Below are 7,813 nucleotides of genomic sequence, written 5' to 3' on the forward strand. Positions count from 1 at the left end.
AGTCCCCACAGAGCAGATGACCTGGAGGGGCCTTAGCAGGAGGTAAGGGAATGAGGGAGGCAGAGTTGGGAGAGTGGCCTGCACTGGCCAGACGGGGGTTGTGGGATGGGCAGTGAGGCTGTGGATGTGGAGGCGAATGCGTTTGCCTGACTCACTTCTACCCGTTCTCAAAGAGTCCCTCCTGAGTGGGCAGAACTGGCATTGAGCTGACACCTGTGAATGTCCCCCCTCCCCCCATATTGGCAATGAAATTATCAAGCGAATTGGTTGTTCTGTGAAAAGGAAGCAAGCGCAAAATGACCTCTAAAGGCCCAAGGAGCTGTTAAGACGGGAGAAAAAGGTCTGCCAGTCCAGCTCCATGAGAAGCGGTTTATTAAGGGGGCTTACAGGCAGAAGGCCGTCTGGAGTGGCTCTGGAAACCCCCACCTCCTGTCAGACCTGCTGGAGGCTGGGAGTCCATAGGTGGGGGGGGGGGGGCACTCAGGAGGAGCGGGTTTGAGTCATGCACCAGAGCCGATCAAGGACCTCCCATACTCAAGGGTGTGGTTAAGTAAAAGGGAAAGAATGTGTGTGTGTGTGTGTGTGTGTGTGTGTTGCCGCACTTCAGAGTGATCATTGTGGCCATTTGTCCAAGATCGCCATTAGTCTGGGTCACATGCTGACAAATGCCTGTTACCGCCTGCCCCCATTGCTAGATGCTTCCTCTGGACTTCTGCCCTTGCTGTCCAAAACCTTGCCCTTGGTGCACCTCCAGGGTTGTTGGGGGAAGGGCACTTCCCAGCACCCTTGGTCCGGGGGCCAGCTTCCGGCTACCCTGGAAACCCGGTTGTTGCCTATTTTGAGTAGCACCCGGTGATGCAAGTCCTCTGGGGCAGCTGATTGGGCCAGAGTGGACACATGACTCGAGCTGGGCCAATCACGTCCCCTTGCACAGGAACAGGGGCAGGCCCGGCTCTACCAAGGGTATTGATCAGGAATCGGAAGCTGTACGTGAGACAGAAGCATGGAGGGAGCCATGTGCAGACACAGAAAGGGGGAAGGAAGATGTATGGGGATTCGCAGATGAGACCAAAGAGCCCTAGAGAGACAGAGGAGCTACCTAGGTTCCCTACTTGTCTCTTCCAGGTGATGTGGGGAAACCCTAGTGGCGTTAGTTTGCTGGGGCTGCTCCAACAAAGTGCCATAAACTGGGTGGCTTAAACCACCAGATAATTACTGCCTGCCAGTCCTGGAGGCCAGAAGTCCGAATTCGAGGTGTTGGCAGGGCCATGCTCTCTCCAACAGCCCTGCCTCTTCCAGCTTCTGGTGGGTGCTGGCCCTCCTTTGCGTTCCTTTCCTGGCTACTGACGTTACTCTCATCTCTGCCTCCATTGTGGCATGACTGTTTCCCTTCTGTGTGTCTCGTGTTTCTCTTCTGTTTGTATAAGGACACTGCTCTTACTGGATGGAGAGCGTCCAACTTCCTACTTCAGTATAACCTCATCTTAATTTAACTGGTAATATCTGCAAAGACCCTATATCCAAATAAGGTCACACTCTCCGGTTCCAGAAAGGACACGAACACCCCACACCCCACCCCACCCCACTCCGCGGCGGTCGGGGGTGGGGGTGGGCGAGGGCGACATTAATCAACCTAGTACATTTAGTGTCTACCCTTAGCAGCCATGAGAAACTTGGGTGCCCTCCCATGAATTTCCTTCTGGGGTGGGTTCTGTTCCATGCTGCTCGAGGATGCAGGCCTTCAAGGTTGTTGGTGCCTTTCTTGGTAGTTTTGGGGTCTGAGAGTCTGTCCTACTTCCTGGGTTATTTGGGTCTGGGCATGTCCCACGACAAGGATACTTAGGCCGCATAATCGTAGGATGTTACCAATACCCAAGGTATACAGATGGAATTCGACAACAGTGACAGTAATTACAGCTGACATTTATTAATGCTTACTGTTCCCAGGCACTAATTGCTTTGCAAAGACTCCAGCAGGAAGCTACTATTTTATTTTAATTCTCATTTTACAGGCAAAGAAACGAAGGCCGAGGGAGGTTAGCCCAAGATCACACAGCTAATAACAGAGTGGTTGACAGTGTGAGTTGTAGAACCAGGCTTCCTGGAGCCCTAGTCACTTCCAAGTGACCTCATAGAATACAGAAAAGTTGGGGTTGAATAGTGTCCCCCCCCCCATTCATATGTGGAAGCCCTACCTGCTCAGGACCTCAGAATGTGACTGTATTTGGAGATAGGGTCTTTACAGAGGTAATTGTGTTAAAAGGAGGTCATTAGGCTTGGCCCTAATCTAGAATGACTGGCATCCTTGTAAAAAGGGGAAATTTGGAGATAGACACACACACACAGGGAGAATGCCATGTGATGGTGAGGAGGCATGTCAATAAACCAAGGCCTGGGACAGACCCCTCCCTTGCAGCCTCAGAGAGACCCAGTCCTGACCACACTTTGATTTTGGACTTTTGGTCTCCGGAACCGTGAGAGAATAAATATTTTAAGACACCCAGTTTGTGCTACTTTGTTGTGATAGCCTTAGCCAACTGATACAGATGGTTACAGGATTCCGTTGCATTTAAGAGACACTTAATGCACAGTGCCAGGCTCTTGATAAGCACTCGATACATTTCACACCAACTCACACATGGAATTCTACAGTGACATATGGGTGTGTGACAAAGAAACAATGGAATGCCTGAGTGGCTCAGTCCATTAAGCGTCCAACTCTTGATTTCGGCTCAGGTCATGAGCTCATGGTTCATGAAATAGACCCCTTCATCGGGCTCTGTGCTGACAGTGTGGAGCCTGCTTGGGATTCTCTCTATCCCTCCTCTGCTAGTGCTCTCTCATCTCTCTCTCTCTTTCAAAAATAAATAAACTTAAAAAGAAAACAACAACAAAGGAGAGGGGGTACAATGGCACATCTGTGATGTCAAAAAGACACCCTTGCCAAGATAGGGGTTATAAAGTTACAAAGGCAATTCTAGAAAGATGTGGTGTTGCAAAGACAACCACAGAGGGGCGCCTGGGTGGCTCAGTCAGGGCTCCCGTCTTGATGATCTCTTGGTTGGTTGTGCAGTCTAGCCCCATGTTGGTCTCTGCGTTGAGTGTGGAGCCTGCTTAAGATTCTCTCTCTCCCTCTGCTGCTCCCCTACTCTCTCTCTCTCTCTCTCAAAAAATAAAATAAAAACAAAAATAAAAAAAGCCTAAAAAAAAAAAAAAAAGGACCATGGATTCATAGTCCTGCATCCACAACTATAAAATCCCCAAACAGAAAAATCTTCATAAACTCCTTCAGCAGCCCAAATGGACTGAACTCATGTGAATGTGTTTATGATTTTTACTTATTCCTTAGCTCAAATATTCCTATAATAGGGATGTTAGTATGCTTGATTAATGGGTGCTCTTCCAGAAGCCTGTGGTATGTGGTGGTAACATATGTATAATATATACTGTATGAGTCCCCTTTAATATGATGTGATATATATGGTACGAGTTTGCTTTATTACTCACACAAAACCACTGCTGATTCTTGCCACCAAATCTGTGGAGGCTTTTCCTGACACCAATAAGCAATTCTCAGCCACCAGCGAGGAGTCATCAGAGTCCCCTTCCCCCACCCCCCCGGTGTCACCTCATAGAACAAAGATGCTGCTAGTGTTTTATTTTAGGAATTTACTAGAGTTTGCAAGCCCTGTGTTGGGGGTGAGGTCAGATATATAGAGATAGATATCTAGATATCTGTCTATATCTCTATCTACCTATCTGTCTATTACCAGTGTAAATACTGGATTCCAAAACATATTTGACTTCTAGGGTTTGGGATCAGGGATTGTGGAGTTGTATGAGAGAGTGGGGTGTAAATCCAGACCCTTCGCAAGAGGTGGGACGTACAAAGTGGTGATGGCCCACCCACACCATCCCAGGGGCAGGACCCTTTGGAGGAGAGTTTCCTGGCTGAGGGTTCTCAGACTTTTCAAGTGCAGTTTCCAACCTCTCTGCGAAGAGTCAAGGCTCTTCTCACCCCCCTCTTGCTTCCCTCAGTCTCTGACCCTCTGCTACCCAGGATGGGTGTGGGTCTGAAGACACTGAGCAGAGACCCTGCACCCTCCCACCTCCCCACCAGCAGCGTTGTGGGATGAATTTCCAGTGATGGAAGCTGAGTGGAAAGCCTGAAGCCTTGCAGCAGCTTCCCGTGTGTGTGTGTGTGTGTGTGTGTGTGTGCGTGCTGGGAGCAGTATGGTGAGGAAGGAGCAGAGATGTGTCACAGAGCATTTTTGAAAATGATGTTCAGAATACTTAACGTGAGAGCTACCCTGTTAACAATATCAGAAGTGCACAACACTCCCCCTTGTCAGCTACAGGCATAACATTGTACAGGGGAAGTCTAGAACATCTTCGTCTTGCATTACAGACCCTCTGCCCCCACTGAATGTGAACAATTACCCGGTTGCCCCTGGGGTCAGATTTCTACGAATCTGACGACTTTAGTTACCACATACCAAGAAAATCTTCGGTATTTGTCTTACAGTCTGTGTCTGTCTTACTTCACTTAGTATAATGTCTTCCAGGTTCATCTGTGTTGCTGCAAGGGGCAGGGTTTCCTTTTCTTTTTACAAAATTGTTAACTTTTTTTTTTTTTTTTGAGAGACAGAGCACGAGTATGGAGGGGCAGAGAGAGAGGGAGACACAGAATCCGAAGCAGACTCCAGGCTCCGAGCTGTCAGTTCAGCGCAGAGCCCGACACGGGACCTGTACCCACAAACGATGAGATCATGACCTGAGCCCAAGTCAGATGCTTAGCCAGTGGAGCCACCCAGGTGCCCCTCCTTCTCTTTTAGGGCTGAGTGGTATCCCATGATATGGCTACACCACATTTTCATTATCTGTCAGAAGTCATTTAGGTTGTTCCCAGATCTTGGCCATTGTGAATGATGCTTCAGAGAACATGAGAGTGTAGATATTTCTTGGGGAATCCTGATTTCAACTCTCTTGGATATATACCAGGAAGTGGAATTGCTGGGTCATACAGAGTGTGCATTTTTAGACTCACACAGAGCTGAGTTCAAGCCCTCATTCTGCCAGTGCTAGCTAAGCTGTGCACCCTTGTGCAAGTGCATTGACCTCTCTGTGCCTAGTGTGTCTTCAACTGTAAAATTGGAAAACATTTTGTGTCTCATGGGCATTTGGGAGCATCCAGTCAGCGAATGGGTTTAATAGCATTGTGCCTTGTACTTCACTCAAAATATGGAAGCTATTATCAGTTGGGTCACAGAGAGACGATATCAAAGGTCCCAGGTGCATCAGGCAAAGAGAAGGTTTGGGGAAGTGAGTTCCAGGTGGGCAGGGCAGCATATACAAAAGCCAGAGGTAGGAGAGTGACCACAACAGTGTGAAACGGGGGGAAGGGATTAGACCATACCAGCTCGAGGATGCCAGCCAGTTTTATCCTGAGCATAATGGAGTGTTAGGAATACAAGAGGTCAGATTAGCTTTTTGACTAGATCTCTGTGGCAGGGATGTCAAATTACAATGAAAAGCAGAGAGTAGAGGCAAGGAGGCCCATGGGATTACTCGGCCGAGAGAGAGCAGGAGGTTTGGGATGGAGTGTTAGGTCTGAAGATGGAGAGGGAGTGTGTGCATATAAGAGAGAGACAGAAAGGAACAGGAGTTGCCAAAGCTTTGAATATGGGCGAGAGGGAGGAGGAAGAGAAGCCAAGACTTGTGGCTCGTGCAACTAAGAGGTATTTAGGGATTTGGGGACCCTGGAAACTCATAGGTCACTTTGGGATGAGTGGAATTTCCACGTGCCTCTGAGGTGGCCATGTGCGAATATTAAGTTGGTTCTGCGGCTATGCAAGCTCTTTGGCTAGGATGGAGATTTAAGGGTGGTTGGTATATTTATATGAAGGATGTTCGGGGCAAGGATGAGATGTCTTAGAATAACAAGTGAAGCGGTAACAGAAAAGAGGGTCTCAGATCAAGCACTGGGCAACTTCAATATGTAATGGTTCAGTAGGTGGTCAGATGTGCACAAAAGTCTGCGAGAGGAGCAGCCAGACAAGAAAGAGGAAAGTCAAGATCCCAAGGAATGTGCTTCAAAGGAGGAAGTTGTGCTCAATGATATCTGATAGTGCAAAAAGTCCGTTAAGATGAGAACCAAAAATATCCTCCAGAGTTTGAATCATCAAATTCATGAGTGGTTAACTCTTCTCAGGGGCATAAATGAATGAATCAAGTTGCGTCAGAGTGGCTTGAGAAATTAGTGACAAGCTAAGACTTTGAGATGGCCTCTACAGGCAACTTCTTTTAAAGAAGTAAGTTTTTGGGGCGCCTGGGTGGCTCAATCGGTTAAGTGCCTGACTTTAGCTCAGGTCATGATCTCACGGTTTGTGGGTTTGAGCCCCGCGTTGGGCTCTGTGCTGACAGCTCAGAGCCTGGAGCCTGCTTTGGATTCTGTGGCTCCTTCTCTCTCTGCCCCTCCCCTGCTCATGCTCTGTCTCTCTCTGTCTCAAAAGTAAATAAACATTAAAAAATTTAAAGGAGTAAGTATTTGGAGCTCACTTTGGCAGCATAGACACTAAAACTGGAAGGATTACAGAGAAGACTGGCATGCAACCTGCGTAAGGGTGATGTGCAAATTCGAGAAGCTTTCCATAATAGAAGAAAGAGTGTTTGGGAATAATTTCAGATTTCAAGAAAAGTTACATGAATAAAAAGGGTAGAAAGAACAACCACATACCCTTCATCCAGATGCATCCGTTGTTAACATTTTGTCCCATTTTCTTCACCATTCGCTCCCCCCCAGCCCCTCTACAAGAATATAAACTGGAAGTATTTATTTAAGATGAGTCAGACAAGAACAAGATTATTAAGAAACGAACCCAGAGGAAACCAAAACCCCAAAGGCTGGGGCAGTTCTAGGAAATTCCAAATGTGGTGTGAGTGGATTCAAGAAATAGGAGGAAGTTTTGGGGTATTTATCAAGGTGATTACTTAGAAAGAAACACAAGAGGGTGAGGGGATCGGACAAAATGGAGGAAGAGGAGTGGGAGATAGAGATTTCCAGTTATGGAATGAATAAATTGTGGGGATGAAAAGCACAGCATAAAGAATATTGTCGACGTTGTTGTGATAGCATTGCATGCTGACAGGGGGTGGCTGCACTTGTGCTGAGCAAAGTGTAAGACACAGACTTATTGCATCACTATGTTGTGCATCTGAAACTAGTGTAACATTGGGTGTCAACTATACTCAAGAAAGAGAAAGAGAAAAAGAAAGGAGAAAGAAGGAAGGAAGGAAGGAAGGAAGGAAAGAAGGAAGAAGAAAGAAAGAAAGAAAGAGAAAGAAAGAAGAAAGGAAGGAAGGAAAGAAGGAAGGAAAGAAGGAAGAAGAAAGAAAGAGAAAGAAAGAAGAAAGGAAGGAAGGAAAGAAGGAAGGAGGGAAAGAAGGAAGAAGAAAGAAAGAAGAAGAAAGGAAGGAAGGAAAGAGAAAGAAGGAAAGAAAGAAAGAAAGAGAAAGAAAGAAGGGAGGAAGAAAGAAGAAGAAAGGAAGGAAAGAGAGAAAGAAGGAAGGAAGGAATAAAGGAAGAAGAAAGGAGGAAGAAAGGAAGGAAGGAAAGAGAAAGAAAGAAGGAAAGAAAGAAAGAAGAAAGAAAGAAAGACACACATGGAAACTAGCTGGGTTAGCCCTACCTTCTCTTCTGATCCACATACTGAGCAAACCCAATGATATAATTTATCCTTAGGCTACATCAGTGGATGTAACTTATCACTCCTCTCCTGAGTCAAGTTATAGCAAATAGAACAGGCAAGAGAAT

At 46.8% G+C, this 7,813-nt stretch overlaps 1 non-coding gene across 1 annotated transcript; it reads left to right on the forward strand.

Annotated features, from left to right (window-relative positions):
- The first annotated feature begins 6,550 nt into the window (after nucleotides 1–6,550).
- LOC125161378 (U6 spliceosomal RNA) lies at nucleotides 6,551–6,658 on the forward strand. The gene has a single exon (XR_007150587.1). It is a non-coding gene; the product is annotated as a U6 spliceosomal RNA (small nuclear RNA).
- The last annotated feature ends 1,155 nt before the right edge of the window (nucleotides 6,659–7,813 follow it).

The sequence above is a fragment of the Prionailurus viverrinus genome, chromosome A2, assembly GCF_022837055.1.
Source record: "Prionailurus viverrinus isolate Anna chromosome A2, UM_Priviv_1.0, whole genome shotgun sequence".
Classification (NCBI taxonomy): Eukaryota; Metazoa; Chordata; class Mammalia; order Carnivora; family Felidae; genus Prionailurus; species Prionailurus viverrinus.